Source organism: Rhamphochromis sp. 'chilingali', assembly GCF_963969265.1.
Source record: "Rhamphochromis sp. 'chilingali' genome assembly, chromosome: 14".
NCBI lineage: Eukaryota > Metazoa > Chordata > Actinopteri > Cichliformes > Cichlidae > Rhamphochromis > Rhamphochromis sp. 'chilingali'.
This window is the reverse complement of record NC_137941.1, coordinates 1,471,100-1,494,805: the sequence shown is the minus strand read 5'-3', so window position 1 is coordinate 1,494,805 and position 23,706 is coordinate 1,471,100. Positions and strand designations below refer to the sequence as shown.

The window sequence follows — 23,706 nt, the reverse complement described above, 5'->3', positions numbered from 1 at the left end:
AACTGTGACAACTAGGCCATATGGTAGCAAAGAGCCATCTGCATAAATGAAGTTTCATCATATTGCACATAACTTTTGTTAATGCCTAAAGAGCAGAAAACATGAATGAACTTGTGTTTTTTGAGTTTTGAGATTTTTAAAAAAGTATATTTCACAGTCAAATCTGTGATGTTGCAACAGATTCAGTTTCATTTAGCTTTATTTCTACAGCACCAAATCACAACAACAGTCGCCTCAAGGCACTTTTATATTAACAGATTTAATCACTGCTAGCATAAACACACTTGTTTGTACACAGAGTTCAATTTTTCAATTCAATTCAGTTTTATTTACACAGCTTCAAATCACAAGAACGGTTGCTTTGCGGTGCTTTCTGTTGAAAGGTAAACCTACAATAACACAAAGAAAACAAACCCAACAATCGAATGACTGATGATTGAAAACAGGTCAACTTTGCATGTTCTCAAATCCTTCCACCCTTATTCACTGTGAGAAAGCTGCATCAGTGCAGATCAGATGATTCATTCTGGGCTGAACCAGGTCAAAAAGGGAAACTGTGACTCTCTCTTTAAACTGACTGAAGGACTGATGGTAACACAAGCAGTGGTGTTATAAACGAGCCCATTAACATGAGCACGTCTTCATAATTCTGAAATGCGAGCTAATAATCCAGACTCTTGTATTTTGAAACAGCAGAGACGTTTTAATTTATAACCCTTTGCAGAACTTGTAGATAAAACCGTACCTTTATGTTCTGCAGATAACAGACTGATTCAAACAGCTGTGGAAGATGTAATTACGGTTCCTTCACTTCTCTCGTGTAATAATGTTTCAAATGAGTCGTCCGCTAAAGGCTTTTAGCACCTTTGTGCTGTAAAAATGGTCCCTGCTTCTTGGCCTTCTATTGAAAACGCTGTGACCGGTTGATGCACATCATCAGTCCTTCTACTTTATCACTGCGTGCGTTCATTTGTCAACAGAAAATTGCTCTGTCCATTTTCTGCACCGCGCTCATGCTGTTGAACAGTGCAGCACAACCACCGGCTTCAGATTAAAACAGCCTCATCTGCACAGCATCAAAAGAAGAGCGGGCTGGTCCGACAGGAAACAGAAAAGCCGTCAGATCCTGAGTGGACACGTTTTAGAAACGAGCTTTGCTGCAGTGGGTAAAAATAAACTTTGCAGCATCACAGCTAAACTCTTTAGCATCTTACAACAAATTTACATTTCTGTTGCTGTGCTCCTGGGAGCAAAGTCATTCTTAACAAAAGAGCTCAAAGACAAAAGATTTTCAGCAAGTACCAGAATAGAAACCAACAAACAACAAGTTTCTGGGACAAAATGACTCAGCAACAGCCAAACTGTGATATAGCTCCCGTGGTGAGAACAAAACAGATGTAACAGTAACCGCCATCACTGTGAATACATTCAGTGAAGCTCTGGAGGTCGCGTAACAGAGCTAAACAGTAGGGGTGCAACGATATTCGTATCGATATTGAACCGTTCGATACAGTGCTTTCGGTTCGGTACGCATATGTATCGAACAATACAACATTTGTAATTTATTTTATCAATTTTCCTTCTGACGATGCTGTCTGTGTTGAGCGCTCAGTGAATCTGCATTCGACTACTCCGCCTAGGCTCGACAGTGCAGCCTAGGCGGAGTAGTCGAATGCAGATTCACTGAGCGCTCAACACAGACAGCATAGTCAGAAGGAAGAGCGCAGGGCAAGCTAGCGAGACAGAAGTTAAGCTCTCCTTGCAACATGAACCTCCCCCACCCTCATTCAGATCTGGCGTTTGGAACTATTTTGGTTTTCATGTGACGTATGACCCTGAAGGTAAGCGAGTCATGGACTAAAGTAAAACAGTATGTTGGATGTGCCATGCAATGCTCAATTACATTGGTGTGAACTAGTGTGTTAGCGCAGTTAGCTCGTTAACGTGTTGGCCGTCTAGCCCCACGCACGGAGCGATCGGCGGTAGCTCGTTAACGGAGATTTGCCGTGTTGTGGCGTTAAGGTCATTTCAACGAGATTAACCTGAAAGCACTAGTGGGAACACAACGAATATGACTGCACATTTACACCGACATCATCCTAGTGCAAAGACAAAAACAACAAGCATGCTACTAACTTTAGCCGAGTCATTTAGACAGCCGTTAGCACAGGATTCTCCTTATGGGGACCTGATATGTTTAATATGCTGCTGAGAATATAGCCCAGAAGAAGCGGATAGTATAGCTTTTATTTTGGAAAGAGACATTTCTCTGTAATAAACTCTCTTTTCCAAAGATGAGTGATTCCTCAATCAGATACAGGGCTCGCAATATCGCTAGCCCGACGTCCCGGAGCTAGCGATTTTTTCAGTCGGGCTACCAAAATCTATCTCTGCCCTGCCCGTCGGGCTATTGTAGGAAGGAAAAATATATGTCAATGCTTTTGCATTCTTTCAGAAATGTAGCTGGGTAATTATGTCATTGGCATCGGTGAGCCACTGTCAATATGTGACATATTGAAGTCGCGTTTGAATTTGCGCTTGTTTTTTTGCTTTCACTTTGCAATCGTGCAAACTGTGTATAGAGAGCGACAGCACTGATCTGTGAGTGATGATAATTTGTGCACCAATTCCTCTGACATCGTCTTATTAATCGTTAGCTTACTATGCAAACATGACAAGTGAAATCTCCCGCAGCTTAAACATGTGAGAGGTTGATCGCGCAGAGAATCGCTGAGCTTATGTGAGTGCGGCAGGATATATATTTCACTACGATGACCTGGATGACTGAGAACCTTCACAGACAGATATATATTTTAGTTCTGCTGAGCCAAATAAGACAGGTCAGGGTGAAGAAGTGACAGCCAAAGAAAAGCTTACCACAAAACGGAGAAGTTATGACAAATCAGACTATAAGGCAAAAAGAAAGTGCAGCTTTATGGTTTCATGGACAAAAGAATTTCTGTGGCTGCAATATGACGAGCTAAATAACCAGGGCTGCACATAAGTGGTCCGCAGGTGCGCATTCGCTGTCAAAATAAAAAACACGCACAAGGGTTAGGGTTAAATTTAAAAACTATACTTTTGAGTTAAAATATATATTTATAATTTTAATAAATGACAAATAAAAAATGCATGAACATTTTTTTTGTATCGAAAAAATATCGAACCGTGACACCAAAGTATCGAACCGAACCGTGAATTTTGTGTATCGTTGCACCCCTACTAAACAGTCGTATCGGTGCATCAGTGCTTCCTTTCCTCACACTTACTAAATATAATAAGCACATTTTATCAGTGGAGATGGTCTCTGGGAGTTTTATGCCTTTTAGCAGCTGCTGTATGCACAAAGAGCACGCAGCACCCTCAGCTGAACATAACAGATTATGAGGCATGTTTGGCTGAAGAAAGCCGCTGGTTCAGGGTTATTTGCTTGAGGATGAGTATTGTACAAGTCGCAGAGTCAAAGATTCATCAGGAGGATAGTGTAGTAAAATTCTTCAACGCTGGATCACTTGGCTAATGAGTCTGCTGGGATTTCCAGCTGCCTTCGCTAAACCATACCATGTTTTTCTAAAACCATTAAGACTACAGCAGAACGTGGCCGTCAAAGTGTTTAAAAGCCAGACAGGTGGTCCACTGAGAGGGAGAGTATTAAATCCATACTCGGCACTAGAAAAAACACAGTTGTATGAAGGTGGTCCAACTTTGCTGACATCTACTGGAGTGGTGCCCACAAGGTCAATCATTTCTCTGTGCTCCAGCTCTTTGTGTCGTGACTCCTTTTACATTTGTTCACAATCAAACACACTTACTGTCTTTAATCATCCTCTCACATGAAGCAGAGAAACTGGAAGGATCTGCGATGTACAAAGAACATGCCTTTCATTGATTATCTGCAGCACTCAAACAAAAAGTAGTTTCCAGTGTTAAAAGCTTCATGCTGTGTCTCAACTCGGGGGCCACATCCTTCGGAGGCTGCATTTGTAGGCTGATTACATCACAGTGATGCAACGAAGGCTGTCCAGATAAGTAGACTCCAGCCAAAGCGTCCTCCTTTTCCCCAGATTTGAAGGATGGGTCGGGTGTATCCTTCGTGGTCCACCATATCCCAGATTGCATAGTGCGGCTCAGCCAGTTCCAGTTTTCAACAATGGCAGCAGCTACATAGTTTTAATATTACTCTTTCTGGGTCACCAAATACATTTTAAGTTATTTTCAGGCGAGCGTGTAGCTGTGCAAACTTCAAATATCTGCTCGAGTTATCAAGACATCACGTATTTGCAAAAGTGCTTCGATGTTTTCGGAGGCGTCTGTTACCCACCAGCTGATAGCCAGCCGGGAGCTCGAGGTTCACTAGTGTTTGTCGGCTGGAGTCGATGAAGTTGGACAGCCTTTGTGGCGTCGCTGTGACGTAATCAGCCTACAAATGCGGCCTCCGAAGGATGCGGCCCCTTCACTGGGACACAGCTACAGCCTGTGTTTGGCTAAACAATCGCTCACACTGGACGTCGTTTCCACTGCTGTCTCCAGCAGGTCACTGAATTTGTAACGAGACTCATCTTTCTTTCATGATCGGTACGGCTGACGCAACATTTCCAACTAACCAGCGGACAGACAGAGATCCAGTAATTGTGTTTCAGAGTATTTATCACTGTAATGCAAATATTCCACTAAAGGAAAACTTTGAAATGCAGACTGCAGTGTGATAGAAACACTTAGGAAATGTGTTTATGTGATTTAGAAAGCAAACCTCAGCCGTATCAAAGCTGCTCTGTGCTGAAGGCGCACAGCGCTGAGGAAAGCATGAGCTCTTCTTTTATTGTGATTTGATTTTGCTGTGAGAGGAGGAGCACGTGGGGAAAAGACCAAAACAGAGGCTGAAATAAAAACGAGCTCTGCTGTATTCTGTCCTTTGCTGTGGCAGGACGCCTATTATAAATGTAGCTGTCTATTATCAGTTTTATGTACCGCCGTCACTCTTTTCACATTCTGTGTACAATGGAAATGAATTTTTTGGCCTTCATAGTAAAGGAAAATTGATAGAGCTGCTGCTTTTAAAGGAAATTGCAGATTTTCAAAATGTGGTAACCATTATTGAGACGTGGTAAAAGGCTTTCTTTTTAAACGGGGTCCTTTGGGCTGCACTTTTGGAACTGCCTATTATTAAGAAAACATGTAAGTGGTGGACTATAAAAAAAGACAACTTCTTCTCACATGCAGGATTTATATTTGAGTTTTATCTTCCAACCTACAGGTTAGTCTGACTTCAGTAGATCCTTCAGGTTCTGAAAGAGATGCCGTAAGGTGCAGGCAGGCGTGCTCTGCTGGTGCTGTGGGATGGATGGAGCTGAAGGTGACTGCAGATGTCTTTGAGGTCCACACCAAGAAAAAAGCAATGGAAACATTTTTGGTTGCATTTCTTATTGACTTGGGTGAGTAATAACCACAATCAAGATTTTGTTTTCAATAGAAACGGTTGAGATGTCATAACCCTGTATTATCAACTGTATTATCTACAAGTACAGTAGATAATACAGTTGAAAAAATCAAATAAAGGCCAAATTATAATTAAATGAATAACAAAAACTATCCAGGACATTTGATGCAGTTTATTTCTAGTAGCCAGTGAACAGCCGAGCTGAGGTCCAGGGTGAAACCAAGCCTAACCTTTCACCTGTGACATTCACAACACACGTTATGTTTGCTTAACCCAAACCTAGCAGAGCAGTTTTGGTCCCTAAACGTAACGACGAACAAAGAAAAATGAAATGTCAAAAACAGGAGTTTGTTAGGCCAAACAGTGCTGAGGTTATTATGGAGATGTTTGATGATTCAGTTGATCCACCAGTTTAATAAACACTTCATATATACATATGCATAACTATGAAAGGAAACGTATGTTATGTGTCCCAGTTAATAAGATGGGAAATCTTGGGCAAATATCAGAAATGACTCTTGATTCTGATTACAGGTAAAAACGACTTACTCATTCTGACGTTGGTGCATCGCTACAAAGTAAAAGCAGCAGCTGGTATTGAAACAACCATCCTTGGTCGTTATGTAGATTTCTCTCAGTTGCTGATATCGATGCTCAGAATAATGTGTTAACGAGAGAATTTCAATTTGACTCATTAAACAGCACTTCAATCTAAAAGCTTTGATTCGGTTCATTAGAAGTTTCAGTTGTGGGTGAAGAATTATTTCTGCTACGATTCATGTTCAACTCATGTCCTGTTTTAGTTGGAGGAACTTTCTCTCTGAACTTTCTGGCCTCTTGCACAACAAACAGCATCACACTGAGTTTGTCTCTATTTTCCATATTCTAGACTTTTTGTTAGCAAAAGGCAGAAAGAGGCTCAACACAGATTTACTTTGTGACGCTCAGTTTACTGATTCCAGGAGCAAATAAATGACTTTGATGTGGTTACTGTTTCCAATGATCACAACTAACTGATCTGATTTAGAGGATTGAAGCTAACTTGTTGTTTCCTTTGTTTCTAAATGACTGTGAAACTTCGACTTGTCATGCTGCACACCGAGTTTCAGTCTGGAGAAAAAACTATTTTCCAGTGTTTCTGCTGTGAAATGGCCCGGGGCACAAACTATTTCTGAAGTATTTCACAAATGGAGGTCGCGTTTAAAAACCTTCTTTGGACAGAAAGGATTTTTTAATACTGCTTAAAACTATTAAATCATTTCACATTTAGGATATCTTTAAAAATTACACTGAAATTTTAAAGCAACACATTTTAATCTGTGTGGTTATGTTATGGTAGGTTTACTTATGAGTGATAATGTCACGGGTTGAGATTAAGGACTGGACGTCCACAGTCCAGTAAGTCCATTAGAGCACTATGGACTGCTCCCGGTTCTCCACTGTTACGGCTCGGTGCGTCTGGGCATATTTTTGAGTTTACTGTCCCATCAGAGAGACGATTCACAGCAAACACGACCAACGTTAAAACTGTTTGCAAAGATACAAAGTTACGAATTCAAACATTCAGTGTTTGTTACATTAAAATAATGAAATTATTATTTTCAGAAGCTTTTTTTGCTGCTCGTCTCCTTCCAGCCTGAAAACGAGCTCAGAGCTGGTCAGAAATAACACAGTAACTGTGCTTCAGGGTTGTGACTCGTCAACTTTCTGTGGAACAATTACTGCAATATTATTTACAATGATTGTGTTGCTATAGTGACACAGCACCACCTAAAAACTTACATCTATAACTAACTACACATTTCAGGCTTGAATCATCATCTCTTCTGTTCTGTCCTCACTTTATTATTAACATGTTTATAGACCTTCAAAGTTGATGCAGATTCCTGTGACATGTTACAGGATGGAAATGTTTCTGAAAACATTTTTAGATGCATGTGAGAAACTGTGTGTTTGTCACTTCAGTGGAAACCTCAGAATATTTCCAACAACCAAACTCAGTTAATTTTTAAGTGATTGGCTTTCTGATGATTTTAATTTTATTAGTAAATCTCAACAAACGAACGGCAACAACGAACTGATTGCAGCGTTTGATTAAAGAAACTGATTTTTGTTTGTGCTGATGTCGCAGAGAAATAATCACGTGAAGTGGCGATTCATCTAATGTTACGAGTGGAAAACAACCAATTTATTTATGCTGACGTTCATATTTAATTAAGCACGTTTAAAGTCGTGTGGTTAATTTTTAAACACAAATCGTCACCATAGTCATGAAATATCATGCTAGCTGTAACGTGCAGTATGTAGATGCTCCGTGTGCTGTTTGCTGTGTAGAACTCAGAGTTAAACTCTGTAATCCATCTTCATAAATGTGCGTATGCAACTCCTCTGATTTAAAATAAATAAATAAATAAATAAATCTTTCACATCTACAAAACTTCCCTCAGAGTCGATGTGCACATTTCAAGGTTTGGAGCAATGTTTGATGTTTGACTCCTTCATTCACTGGTTTGCATTGCTAACAGCCTGTGAAAGCTGCTGTGGGTCTCCAGCATTGTAAAGTTGGAGAAAATGACCTCTGCTGATATGAGCAGAGGTTACTACAAATTTACATTAGAAAGCTTATCTTAGAAACTGAGGGCGTCGAGTTCAAAAGAAGTGGGTGTTTGTTGCTGCAGCTTCATTAAAGTGCAGCCCGTCAGCAGAGCCTCTGCAAACTTTACCAAAAAGCCCAAAATGACAAAAACATGGTACTGTACTAGGAAACGCTGCTGTTGGGAACATTATGGAAAATCCTGACTTATATTAGGGGTTAAAGGTCAGGACGTTCTGACATCTGCCTGTTTGATTGGTTTCCTGACTGATTCGGTCTAAAGTGCCGTTTTATCACAACCAGAACACGTTGTAACCTGAAATAAATCGATGATGGTTAGGAAGGTTTTCTGTTTGCTTCTGCTGTTATTGTGAATATTACACCAAGAAGGAAGGAGAGCGTTGTCCTTTCTGTATTTAGTTGAGCGCTGCTGAATTCTTCAATATCAAACTGAAGAAAAACTGGGATTGATTCGATTTTATAAAATGTGAGCAGAAGTAACAGTGTTCCAGATTCTGTGTCAGTTTGCGTGAGGCCGGTGGAATCACTGTGATGAAGATGGAATGCAGATTAACATCACGCCGCACATATCGAATGGGAGCAGACAACTGTAATCTCATTACCATATCAGCTTCGGGGTGTAGTACCTGTGGAGACAGAAATTAAAATGAGATTGCTGTTGGAATCGTGCATCAACATCACAGCAGGACTTTTTGGCGCTGACACTTTGCATATTCCTCCACAGGTGACCAAACAAGACATGCCTCATGTCGTGTTTGAAAGGAGAACTTGAGCAGAAAGCATTGGGCTGGTGACATTTTAAAATCTGCACTCTGACGCACTCTCGATGCCTACTTGGCACTGTCACAGTCCCGAACAAGCACAGGCTCACAGCTCGTACCGTCAGCGTCGCAGGCAGGATCGAGCACGTGTAATGTTAAGATATGACGTGTTAACAGAGAGACAGTGTTGTCGAAACAGATCATCATTATATTATCAGAAGCATCCTTACAGTAGCCTCTCCCAGATGGGCTGGAAGCCTTTTCCATGTCATGCCTTTATGCAATCACTCAAGCTGCTGCTGTTTGTTGCCAGGAGTGTTGTGTGCAGATCCTGAGGATCAGTATCCTGCTCTCCTGATAACTGCGCTACAAGATGTACGCACTATGCACTAGTCAAAATCTGAGCGTGTGAAAAACGCAGTTTTCCTGCTGGTGAATACGTCTGCTCAGACATTTATTTTGATGAACTGCACGGACGGTGATGAATGTATTTGTCCCTTTTATGTGATGGCAGCTTTGACTCTTTGTGCTGTGATGACCAGGTGGCAAATTCAGAGGCTTTGAGCCAAGAACTGCGTTTTCTCCAAGGGACACTCCAGCTTGACCCGGCTTCCAGGAGGAAATTAACACGTATGCAGGCTGTTACAAAAACGGTTTGGGGGGGGGTATTCATGCTGATTTCATTGAGGTTCAGCATTATTGACTTGGCCAGTTTGACTGGCAGGTGTGCAGATTAGAGGCAGCTGTAACCAGGATCTGTCTGGCAGGCTTCACCTCCACTAGTTCAAGTTACATAATTAATATTAATGTAATAATCATAACTTTATGGTGGGAAAGAAGAACTCCTTTTTTAACAGGAAGAAATCTCCAGCAGAACCAGGCTCAGGAAGGGGCGGGGCCATCTCAACACCCGTGTTGGGGGTTGAAAAGAAGAAAGATAAAAGAAGAGGGCACGGAGAGACAGGACTGAGTGAGAGAGGAGGAAAACTGAATGACAAGCTGCAGCGGTTTTTAAACGTGTGGAGAGAAAAGAGGTGAGAGGAGAAGAAGTGATCAGGTGGTTCAGGGTCACCTGATCACAGGAAACCCACAGGAGAGGGTGTGACAGCCGAAGCTCCGCCTCCAGTTCTTCTCCTGAAAGCTTTAGGAACCACAGGTCGACCTGCAGCCTGAGAGTGAAACGCTCTGTCAGGATAACAAGGTTAAAGGAGATCTTTGTAATATGATGGGACCATGTGAGACCCTGTAAGTGAGGAGAAGGATTTTAAATCAACTTCTGGATTTAACAGAAACTAACGTGGGAGAAATGATTCCTTTTCCTAGTCCCTGTCAGTCCTCTCGTGGCACTATTTTGGATCAACTGAAGGCTTTTTAGGGAAATTTTAGAACCTGATAATAATGAATTACAGTCGTCCAGCCTGGAAGTAATAAATGCATGAACCAGCTTTTCAGCATCACTCTGAAATAGGATATTTCTAATTTTAGAGATGTTGCAGCGATGAAAGGAAGCAGTCCTACATATTAATAAGCGCATTAAAGAACATATCCTGATCAGAAATGACTATAACAGTGTATCTGCACACCATAATAATGTCACGTCTGGTTGGACACCATGTTCCTACGATTTAGAGGGCCAAACATGATCCAAGCTTTATCTGAAGCAGGAAGTAGAGAATCACAGAAATCCAGGCCTTTATATCTTTAAGACATAATTGTAGTTTAACTAATAGATAATTAGGTAGCATCTGCATAGCATTTCAAATGCATTCAGTGGGTTCTTACAGTATTGTCTAAGGGAAGCATGTAGACGTTCCTAGCACAGAACCCTGTGGAACTCCTTAGTGTGTGAAGAGCACTTCCTCTTTACATGAACAAACTGTCTGTTAGATTCAAACCATTGGATCATTTATTTCCTTTAATACCAATAAAGTATTCTAATCACTGTAGTAAAATACCGTGATCAGTGTTACTGAACGGTGCAGTAAAGTCCAACAGGACGAGCACAGAGACGAGTCCACTGACAGAGGACATAAGATAATTCTTATCTACGACTTAAACTCTTCAAATAAACATTCCTCGAGTCATCAGTGAGCTCTGTGAAAACTGATTTTTCAAGAATTGTAGAAACAGGAGGAAAGTTGGAGATTAGTGCATAATTAGCTAACAGAGCTGGATCACATACTTTTTAAGTAGTGGTTTAATTACTGCCAGCTTGAAAGCCTGTGATCCAATAGAGATAAATTATTATCTCAAGAATGATTGAAGTTTGTAAAGATCGATAGGCTAAACAGAGTCTGAATATCAGCTCTTATAAAAGCTGATTAATGAATAAATATGTTTCCTCTAAAGGTTAAAAAATTATTTTAGAAGAAATTCCTGAATGAATAGTTGTTCAACACAGCTGCGACTCTGACCTGGAGACGACGCAGATAACAAACCTGTTTCTGTTTAGTAACATGTCCAACCGCAGCTTTACAGACGGCTCTGCTTTGTTACAGCAACAAACTGTTTTTTCATGCCAAATGAAAACATTTGAAATAACTACAAGGCCACTGTCTGCTTTAAGGTGTGCAGTTATAGCAGAGAGTCAGTCCTCTGAGTATCTACAGTCATGTGCAGGGAGGGTGTAAAAGTACTCAAAAGGTAATCGACGTCTGAGTAATGTTTAGGTAGCTGCTCCACGCTGTGTTGGCGTGTGGCACGCACCATGACGGCAACGATGGAAACATTCGAGTTTACTGAAATAATTTCACCTGTGTGATGTAATCCACCACTGTTAAGAAATGATCAGACAAACGAGGGTTTCCTAAAAACCACTGTTCAATGAGTGAGTGGGCTCTCTGACGTTCTGAGAGAAGCCAGTTAAGTCCGATCATAGATTTGAAGCAGATTTTCTACACACGTTAAAATCACTCATTAAAAGTATTTCATCTGAGCTGAGCACTAAATTAGATAAAGTGTAAGAAGTCGTACAGAAACTTGGAATAATGGACGAGGACGATAAAAACAAATAAAGCTGTTTTTTGTGTTTACTAAGACTGCTGACCCTGAAACATGGCAGCTGGAGAAAACCTGCACCCACCAGGTTCAGGTTCATAAGTCATGAGGGCGTTCTAGTTACCGCAGACATTGCTGAGCTTAACCTTCCTACTTTGTTGTCATTAAGCAGTTTAAACTAACTTTTTCCTTTTTACATGGCAGCGTGTTGGTCCGACGCACAGCATGTTTGGAGATATACTTGTTGTAGCTGTTTACTGCCACCAGGGGGCAGTCTCAAAATCCTGTGAAACAAGCAGTCTGTGTGCTGCTTTTCTGCCTGTGCTGAACTGACGGGACTGTCTGTGTTTTAAATCTGCCTTTTTTAAAATTACTGATATTTTTCATGCTTCTCCCTCGTCATGATCAACTCTGCCGTAACAATCGTTTTTCAACGCGTCGTTATTTGACCTACACATGTGCCATCCCTTCTCTCTGCTTACATACCTATGCAAATGGGCATGAGCGGGGTTAGAAGAGTCCTGCCTGGGCAAACATCTGCTGAAGTGTAAGGAGACTCTGCAGCTTCGAAACAAGAGCGCTCTTCCACAATTTGTTTTCATGGATTGGAGGCAACGTGAACAGCGATGCAGCATCAGTCATGCTAGCACCAGCTGAGGGACGGTGGCATCCTCCTGCACTGTTTGCTGACTCAAACACTCATTTGGAGAGTTTGTTCTTAATGTGACCATGTACAAAGCTTCCATCTCTCACCTCTATAGTTCATCAAATTTCGCAAGCAAAGAACATGACTGGGGCATGTTCAGAAACAGCTCCGACGATGACGTCAACGTGTTTACGGAAGCGGTTGTGGGATTCATCGGGAAACTAGCGGATGATACCGTGGAGACAAAGACTATCACAACGTTTCCCAACCAGAAGCCGTGGGTGGATAAAACCATCCGCGACGCTCTGAGATCCCGCACCGCTGCCTACAACACGGGACTCATGACGGGGGACATGGACCCGTACAAAGCCGCGTCATATAACGTGCGGAGGGCGGTGAAAGAGGCGAAGCAGCGCTACGGGAGGAAACTAGAGTCACAACTCCAACAGAGTGACTCTAGGAGCCTGTGGCGGGGACTAAGGACAATAACGGACTATAAAGCACCAACAACCGGTATGACGAACGCGGCCGTGACTCTGGCAGACGAGCTGAACACTTTCTATGCTCGCTTCGAGGCTGCAGCTAAGGTCTCCAACAATGCTAGTGTTAGCGGCGCTAACGGCTGCAGACAGGAAGATACTGCCAGCACCGGAAACGTGCTCGTCATCTCCGAGCATGAAGTAAGGAGAGCCTTCAAGAGAGTGAACACCAGGAAAGCAGCAGGACCAGACGGCATCCCAGGTCGTATCCTAAGAGACTGCGCATACCAGCTAGCTCCTGTGTTCACTGAGATATTCAACATCTCTTTATCTCAGTCGGTGATCCCCACATGCTTCAAAGAGTCCATCATTGTTCCTGTCCCGAAGAAACCCCACCCTGCTTCTCTCAATGACTATCGCCCTGTAGCCCTCACCTCAGTAGTGATGAAGTGCTTTGAACGCCTGGTCAGAGACTTCATCATTTCTTCACTACCAGACACACTGGACCCACTACAGTTCGCTTACCGTCCAAATCGTTCCACAGACGATGCCATCTCTCATCTCCTCCACACATCACTCACTCACTTGGACACTAGAAGGGGGAATTATGTTAAAATGCTCTTCATAGACTACAGCTCTGCATTTAACACCATAATTCCCTCCACACTCACCACCAAGCTGGAGCATCTGGGACTCAGCTCATCTATGTGTCAGTGGATCTCCAACTTCCTAACTGGCAGACCACAGGCAGTAAGGATGGGCGGACATGTCTCAGCCTCCACCACTCTCAGCACTGGAGCCCCCCAGGGGTGTGTTCTGAGCCCCCTGCTGTACTCTTTGTACACATATGACTGTGTGGCCACTACCAGCTCCACCACCATCATCAAGTTTGCTGACGACACCGTCGTGGTGGGCCTGATCTCTGATAACAACGAGACGGCCTACCTGAAGGAGATTAGGAATCTGGAGAACTGGTGCCAGAGGAACAACCTCCTTCTAAACGTCAGTAAGACAAAGGAGCTGATAGTGGACTTCAGCACTAAGCAGGAGAGGAACTACCAGACCCCCGTCATCAACGAGTGCCCAGTGGAGAGAGTGGACAGCTTCAAATACCTCGGAGTTCACATCACGCAGGACCTGTCATGGTCCTGTCACATCAACACCGTGGTGAAAAAGGCCCGACAGCGTCTCTACCACCTCAGACGCTTGAGAGACTTCCAACTGCCCTCCAAGGTGCTCAGGAACTTTTACTCCTGCACCATAGAGAGCATCCTGGCGGGAAACATCTTAACCTGGTTCGGGAACAGCACCATGCAGGACAGACGAGCTCTACAGAGGGTTGTGCGGTCAGCTGAGCGCACCATCCGCTCCGAGCTCCCTGACCTGCACTCAATCTACAGCAGGCGGTGCTGGACCAAGGCCAGGAAGATGGTGAAGGACCTCAGCCATCCCAACAACAGACTGTTCTCTCTGTTGAGGTCAGGAAAGCGATTCCGCTCCCTGAAGACCAACACAGAGAGACTGAGGAGGAGCTTCTTCCCGCAGGCGATACGGTCTCTCAATCACACCACCACACAGTACTGACCCACACATATGGTTCTTACACACACACTGGACTTTCTGGACTTTGGTTTTGCACAACACTGGTCACTATATTCTTCATTTCCAGTTAATACTTGTACAGCTGCTGTTATTGTGTATATATTTATTTATATTTAGATTTCTTCATACATTCTTATATAGTTCTATATTGTGTATTTTGTTGTACAGTTATTTTATTTTCAACTTTAATTTATATATTTTATCTTATTCTTCCCAGTTAAATTTACCCTTCATTCTAATTTGTGTTGTACAGTTATTTCATTTTTAACCTTAATTTATATTTTATTCCTTCCTAGTTAAATTTACCCTTTTTAATTTTTCATATTTATTTCCTATCTTATTCATAGCCTTTTCCTTTTTTGTTCTCTTTAGGTCACGAGCAGTTGTCCAAGCATTTCACTGCATATCGTACTGTGTATGACTGTGTACGTGACAAATAAAATTTGAATTTGAATTTTGAATTTGAGTGGCAGTAACGTGTAATCCAATTAATTAATGAGTAAAGTAAGGGATTACTATTGCAAAAAAGTAATTAGATTACTGTTACTTTCCCATAAGCACGCTGCGTTACTGCGTTACTAAACCGTGATTTTGTTTGTGAGAGTGTCTCACGACAATGACGTAAGTACGTGCGACGTTCGTGGCAGCGGCTGTGTGCAAGTCAACAATGGATAATATTGTTGCGTGGGAGGAAAAACCCCTAAACGTCTGAGCGAGCAGCGAGCACGCTGCCACAGGAACGTGACATTCACAGAGAAACCCCCGGATCCCCCACTGACATGACCGCTGTGGGCAAACCTCCACCTGCCCCACTCCTGCTAAACAGGTGACAATAGATTTAAGAGCGACAGGACTCAGAGCTGCTGAGGCTTTGATTTTATTTATTTTCTGCTGTGTTTTACTTGCATCTATTTGAAAGAGTGTAAAAAAATATTTTATTTTATCTGCTGGAATATGCAGGAAATAGGTTTAAATGTTAAACACATTTCTTCAAGTCAAAGACAGCTGCATTTAATTAAATGTTTGCTTAATGCAATGGGAATAAAGTTGAAACTAATGAACCAAGTTTTAAAGAGATGTTTTCATTTGATTACATTTTATATGATGGATTATGCAGAAAAATATATTTGGGCTGAAAGGTCTGTTGCTTTATTACCTATTCAGGTTGTGTAAAAAGTAACTAAGTAACTAATTACTTTTGAAAATAAGTAATCGGTAAATTAACGGGATTACTTTTTTTGACAAGTGATCAGTTACTAATTACTTTTTTCAACCTGCACTGTTCTGTAGCAACAATGACGCAGCGTCGAGCCTGCACTTCCTGGTGTGTCCACTATGTGGCAGTATGAGATGAAATGAATGCCCTCATATTTTGCAATTATCAAGAAGACTCTAAAGGCCGTTTGTTTTACCGTTACAGTTATGAATAGTTGGTCTGTTTAAAATACCAAAGAAGAGCTTTTAGTTTGGAAACGACCAACATGCTGTTTTCTGATTTTGCGAGGTGACAGCGACACAAATCGTCCTGTAGAGGTTTCACATGAAATCTCTACCAGAAACTTGAGAGATTTTGGTGCTTTTGCTGCCCAGAAGCTTTTTTGTGAAAGTGTTTTTTATATTATCATTGATCTGAAAACCACAAAATGGATGAGAGAACCCACCAACGGCAGCGTGCCTACAGTCATTTTTCATGTCTTTGCAGTTCCTTCCAAAAGAAGACGGTGCCTCGCCCACATACTAATACATTACCAAATAGAAATGTAGTTTATTTTGTGTCATATGCGTTCTTACCTTTGCACTCTTTAGTCCCTCCTCCTATGGATGCACATGTGCTGTGTTTAGCAGGAACAGTTGGACTGATCAGCATTTCTGTGGAAATCACCAGCAAGGTTACTATTTCTGTGAACGTTGGATTTTTCATTTCATTTTCAGATGATATCTTTGGCTTTTATTTTATTAATGGCTTCAACGACTCAAGAATTCTAAACAAAATTCGAGTTCCTTCCAGCATACTTATTTCTATCTGACCTGTATCACATTAGTAGAAACTCAGATCACCACGAAACTGACCTGAATCTGGCACGAATACAAAGATGTCATTGGCAGAGAGGTAAGAACTAATCAGCGACATTCATTTAAAATTGATAGATTGAAAGTAGAATTCTGACAAGTAGGCGGTTGGTTTCATAGCGAGTGTCTAAGAAATGTATTAACCTTGTGCTGCGTTGGAATAAAAAGGGCAGGTGCTGATTAACTGATCAGCACCTTATCTCTGACGTGAAAGCAATAACCAGGTATCATTAAATAGATGAAGAAAAGGGAAAGGATATGGGACCATGTACTGAATAAGCTGCTTAGCAATGAACTGTCTTAAAACCCTGTCAATGAAGATGTAAAGTAGAGGGGAAGGTGGAAGTATCTGCTTCCGAAGGCTTGCTGAAACACGGTGCTACTTTTGTTTCATGGTGCTAATGAGTGACTTTTGGAGGTCTAGTTGAGTTCTCACAGCTTTTGATAAATATTTGATGAATATTTATGACAGCACGCACTTTTATAAACTTGAAGATTAATCTTTTCATTTCACTTTTACTCTCAAAGCAAATGTAATTACAGCGATTTTCCAGAGGCATGCACATGTTGCACATTTGTCTGAGTCGTGTTTCAGTAGTTATGAAATGTGGGTGACATTGCAGGACTGGATGTTAAATGTTACATGTTGCTAAATAACAGATAATAACTTCAAAGCAAATGAATTAAATGTATAATAAAATCTGGGGTACAGGTCTGACAAGTAATTATACAAATCAGGTCTCATCATCTCCCCAGTGTTAATGTCCAAATTGTTGCATATTGCACATGAGCAGAGTTAAAGTCCAGCACTATTCCAGTAGAAGCTTATTTAATGTCGTTATTTAATGTATTTAATGTTGTGTTGCATACAAACACAAACTGGTTTAAAGGCACATTAAGAAACTGTTTAAGGGTACATAGTAGAGTAAACATAACTGCTGTGTAATAACAACCTCTTCAAAGAATTAGTGCCATTAACTTAGAAGTAATCAATACACATTTTACATATTTTCATCATTATTTTCTCCTCTTCCACCGCTGCTCTCTCTCCCCTCACTTACTGGCAGCTCATCCTCCAACATCACCTCTCCTACACTGAAGTCGGGGCTCTGATATATGAAAATGTACATAAACATGCCTATTTTTGCTGGATATGGTCGAAATTACAAGATTTGATTTGATTTGATATACCTTTATTAGTCCCACAAGGGGAAATTTCATAAACCTGCCGACCTATTGCACGCAATGGCGGCGCCATCTTACCCTCCGACCATACATACATTACACAAACATCACATGGGGAAGACGGGTCAGAGAGGTATAACAATGGAAGATGCACCACATGAGGAAAGATAAGGAGAAAAAATAACTCCCCCCTGAGCTCCAACAGGGAGATCAGTTTGAGAACAGAAAAAACACCTCTGCACATGAAACAACTCTTAATACACCAAAGAAACACATGACAAGCAACAGGGGGGGTAAAGGTGAGAGACAGCCAGTGTAGACAGCACATCCAGGCCTGCAGCCTGTGCGCTGGTCTCCTTGATCCACCGTCAGCATCGGAAGGGAATAAGCGTCGATGGCGTTTGGAGGGGGAGGGGGATGAGTGTGTGATCCACTTTAAAAAAAAGTTTCACTAACAGCAGCTAACAAGAGCTAACAGCAGCTAACAAGAGCTAACAGCGGCTAACAGCAGCACTTCGTTACCCTCAGCTGGTTGTAATGACCTAGTTTTGTACCTCTTACAGGTACTTGCTTGTTGGTTTCTTTATATTTACATTCTCGGGCCTTTTTTGCTGTGGTTATTTGGGTTCTGCTCATAGTTTCAGTTAGCAGGCTGGTAGAACTACAGGAGATGTGAAAGGGTTAACGGGACGTTCAAGTTCAAATTTTATTTAATCATCTAGTCTGTTTTAACCCTCTCCAGGCAGACGTTGCAGATTTGCAACAGTTAAGACCTAACAACCTGATTCCCCCCACATACATATTTTATGAGTTTTTTTTACTCAGAAGTACCACTGCAGGACTTGGTTGTGCATTAGCAACTAAAACTTAATTTGGGTCTGAGAGGGTTATAGACTATGATAATGACCCTGTAGGAATTCTAAAGGCAGCTGTAAGAATTAATATTCAGCCGTTGGCCTGCAGTTGGAAAATAAAGTGGAAATAGCAGAAAGCAGGTTTGGTATATATATATAAGTTAAGCAGGTACCTTAAAATCAGACTGTGGTTCAGTACTGTAATGCTACAGCCATTAAATGTTCTGGGTTACATTCTCACTGGTGCTGTATTGATCACTATGATATAAATGCAAAGACAAGTACAGATTGGAAACATTTTAAACCTTAATGCCAGTGTATGATTATATTTTCTTCTGTCCACAAAACTAATTACTGCAGCGATATTGATTTGTACTGAATGCACAAGTTTCAAAAAAGGCAAAAGAATGTGTTTAACACAAACTGCCTGGGATTTGACTGAATGCATAATTAATCTACGTCATTATTGCATAATATATTGCAATTTTGCGACCCGCTATGAGACTTAAAATGAAAATTTCTATTCTTGACAGTGTTCTAATTTTACGACTTTAAGGTCATCTGATAAAAGCGAGAACATATGAGAAGATGTCAGCCTTTTCCAAACAAATTTCCTTGGCGAGGAGCCCGTGACCCTGAGCTCACTGGGGAAATATCTCAAACCACAGACACGTCGGTGCAGTCGGATGGTACCAAACGTCACAGCGATTACATATCTGAAAGCACATTTCCAGGTGTTTTTACTCTAACAGTACAGATGGACGTCCCACCAACATACCAGGACACGCTCGAGGGCTTTTCGTGACCTTTACGCAGTGTCTCTGCACAGTTTGTTGAGAAGATTACAGCCGCGGGTCTATGATCCTCAACTAATAATAGTCTCAAAGTCCAAGGAAGCAGGTTTTAGTGATGCCCAGTTAAAGCTCGGATCCTTTCTAAAGGTGCCAAGAAGGTGCTAAGGGATTCCATGGCTCATGGATTTGACAACAGCATCCTCTTTCAAGACAATATCATGTGTTATCACAGCACAACAGGCAGGATTTTCTAGAATCTATCACAGGTACAGAGAGCTCTCACCTGTGACTGCCGCTTTGAGACTGATGGTTGGGGCTGAAGGCAGCGGCTGATTCGAGAGGCATATCTGCAGCACTCCTGATGAGCAGCACTGCTTGCTTCTCCTCAGATCTTGGAGCTCAGTCCTTCAAACAGGTTGCTGATGAAGCCCTGATCTGGAATAAAGACTCAGGACATCGTAGAGCCTAATTCTGAGTTATCTCATGAGGTATTTGCCTCCTGTTATTTGTATTTTCTGACCGCGATGAAAGCCTCTCTCCCTGCCAGCTCATATGTAACCTAACCTGTCACCTTTGCTGACAGTGTGGTCCTCTCTCACTCACTCGGAGAAAACAAGAAGAAACTGAAAGGAAAATCCACACATTTTGTTTTTTACAAAAATAAAAACCTGCCTCGCATTTCTACTAATGCAACAATGAAAAGGAGCTCGGGATGATCAATTATTAAAATGGTTCTACCCTTAATGGCTTTTCGTGGATGTCATTATTGACTCCTGGAGGTGAAATTCTATGCTTCAACTCACATAAATGGAAGCCTGTTAAGATATTATCAAGGGTGTCAATTAATCATTAGTAGTTAATTTTTTATTAACCGGAGGCATCTCTTGACCATTTGAATATGTCTGCACTGGGACGGCCTCTCCAGGGCGTCTCATCTCTGGACCTAAGGTCAGCATAACTGCAGAACATCAAGGCCCATCGTACAGCTGCGCTTTCTTCTCAACATATTTAAGATAATGCATAATGAAAGAAAAGTCATCTATTATAAATAGAAAATAATTTGACCTGCCTACATTTATATTTCAAATTAAATTTCAGCAAAACAGACATTAAAGATTTAAAGCTCCCTGTAGAGGTTTTAGCATTAAAGTGAAAAGTAGTTTTATTCACTTTACTTTGCAATTTCCTGTTTGTGCTAATGTGCTTCTGTCACACCTGCACAATCTAATAAAAGTTACTTTTATTTCAGTCATACTGAAATACTCTTAAGAATTTTATAATTGAAAATCAAATAATTGCAAATTGCTCACTAAGTGCAAAGTTAGACTATATCATTAAATGTCATTACTGTGTAATTTGGTGCTTTTCAGAGAATGACTTTGCCGTCAGCTCGTTCCATTCTTTATGTGCTGAGTGACAAAATAAGCTTTAGCAGGAATAACTGACTTCCTGACAGCTCGAACCTGAAGTTCTTACCCAATGAACACAAACGGTTCATCAACTCGCAGCTGATTTGAATCATTTTCAAAGATGAGAGAGTTTGCTGTTGGCTGATGACGACTGTGAATCTGCCTGAAGGCTTTGCTGCTTTGCACTCTGTTCAAGGAAACAACAACAACAATGTTAAAGCAACGCTTAAAAAGGCTCAACACACTGCATGTAAACGTGTAACCTCTGGCTGCGTCCACACTAACACGTTTTCATTTGAAAATTCATCTTTTTCTCTCCGTTTCGGCCTCAAGTCCACACTGAGACTCAAGGAAACGCGGCGTTTTCAAAACGCTCCCCAAAGCGGATACATTTGAAAACGCCGTTTTCGCTTCACAGTGTGGACGGCGGACCCGGAGCCTTTTTGAAAACAATGACACATGTTAGTCATGTGATGCAGTCATGTGACCAATTAAACAAAGATATCGGAGGGCGTTATACAGCAGCTGTTTTGTTTGACAGCCCCATTAAATATCAGTCTGCACGTGCTCCAGAGAGCTCACATTTTTAATTCTCACTCTTTTTTGCAACTTTGTACTTTTGTGTTACTCGCAGCAACAACTCCACTTCTTTGTTAGTCCATTTTAAAAACTTGCTGCTTGTCCTCAACATTTTGCCTCAAATAAATAAGCGGCAGACAGAAATGAGGCAGGCCGAATCTTCTTGTGTTTCACGCATGCGCAGGACTGGAACGTCAGCGTTTTCGATAGTTTCAGTGTGGATGAACAACGCTTGAAAAGGATAATGTGGACGCGGCGCGTTTTAAGATGAGCACGCCGTTTTCTAATCTATCCGGGCTAGTGTGGACGTAGCCTCATGCATGTGCACCTTTACAGAGCCAGTCCTCGGCCTCATTATGCAGCACAGTGTGAATCAGACAGTGACATCGGCAGCACTGAGACATCAGCTCTATGAAGATCTCACTCAGTCGTCTGAATGAATAACTCAACCAGGTAAAACATATATTATGTACTTTAACTTCCATCCATCCATCCATCCATTCGCTTCCGCTTATCCTTTTCAGGGTCGCGGGGGGCGCTGGAGCCTATCCCAGCTGTCATAGGGCGAGAGGCGGGGTACACCCTGGACAGGTCGCCAGTCTGTCGCAGGGCCAACACACAGGGACAGACAACCATTCGCACTCACATTCACTCGCACATTCACACAATGGCAATTTGGAGTTTCCAATTAACCTATCCCCTCAAGCTGCATGTCTTTGGACGGTGGGAGGAAGCCGGAGTACCCGGAGGGAACCCACGCAAACACGGGGAGAACATGCAAACTCCACACAGAAAGACCCCGGCCTGATGTTGGAATTGAACTCAGGACCTTCTTGCTGTGCGGCAACAGTGCTAACCACCGTGCCACCGTGCTGCCCCACTTTAACTTCTGTGTGATATAAAATGATTTTTCCACTGTAGTTTGAATCATTTTATTTTGGTATTTCTCCTCTATCATCACTGCTCAGCACCTGAAAAATGTCTTTCTCTTGTAATTATCCATAATTATCCATGTGAGGCAATGAGAGACTTTCACATTACACATAGTGTCTCACAAACAGAAATACCAAGGTGGGCCGGTCATGGTGAGCAGTGCTGATGGGGTTTATGGTATTCTGGCACATTTCTGACACATGCTGGGTTTGGTGGGAGGAACCCAATAAAAGGACCATGTTTGTTTGTTTTTTCAAACTGGGTCAAACAGCTTTTTAAAGTTAATGATCTGTGAGAAACTTGATCCACTGATTTATTAATTATAAGTAAAAAAAAAAGTCAATGGTTGAATGAATTAATTTAAGGAATTTAATTATTCCGATAAAAGTTTGGAGGTGTTTGGGTCATTTAGGATTAGTCACCTGCAGGTGAAACAGAGGGGACTGTGGGACGCTGAGGCTGAAGACAGCAAGTAATACTAATCTAATCTAATGTGGCAGAGATAGATATTAAACTAAACTTGTTGAAATTCCTGTGCATGTGTGATTAGACATATACAATAACTGAAAGCATTTGTCATTGTGAACAGAGCAGAGTGTCTGCAGCAGGCTTTCACAAAGGTCGTATTTGTATATTCCTGCTGCAGTTGTTTCAGTGTGGGGCCTCAAAGCTGTAAGTAGTTAATAAATGCTTAATTACAGAATATTATTGAGTGTAATTACTGCGTTGTACTTCACAGCTTTGAGTTGTAACCGGCAGACTCGGCAGAGACGGTTTTGTTTCTCACTGAATGCTTAAAAGTGAACAACTTTCGTGAGAGCCATCATAGACATGAATTTATTCTTTACATTTAAAGTTTAAAATGAATGAAAAAGAAAAACACTTTCATATGTTTTATATTCATTGTTAAGCAAAAATATTTCAACTTTTCTTTGAATGTTGAAGCTTGAAAAGTAAAATCAGCAGCTTCAGCGGGGCGATGGATACTACGGGAGGTGAAAAATGTTCTTTGTTAAACCTTTTGCATTAAGCTGTCGTTGTGATCATCAGGATTTATTTTGGCTCTGCAAATGATTCATACAAGGTTACAAAGAGAGTTAACTAGTCTCAGGAGGAAACACAGTTACCAACATTGATGTGCCGTCCATGTTTGTCCAGACTCTTTATGTATTTAATACTTTAAAGGATTTTAATTGGAGGGCAGAGGGGATTTATGACATCATTTCCACATCTGTGTCATGTGTTGAACTTACTGGTTTTTGGTGTGATTTTCAGTGCAGCCCTCAGACACTCAGTGATGTTTGTATCAATAAAGATTTACTATTTCAGTTCTGCTCAACTGCTCG

The 23,706-nt window shown here is 41.5% G+C and overlaps 1 long non-coding RNA gene across 1 annotated transcript in view; it reads left to right on the top strand.

The window, feature by feature from the left end:
* LOC308409834 overlaps nucleotides 1-23,706 on the top strand; it is a 56,187-nt gene that overhangs the window by 5,073 nt on the left and 27,408 nt on the right. The window contains exon 2 of the long non-coding RNA XR_013974087.1: nucleotides 5,255-5,432. This is a non-coding gene — a long non-coding RNA (uncharacterized lncRNA). The remainder of the gene's footprint in view (nucleotides 1-5,254; nucleotides 5,433-23,706) is intronic.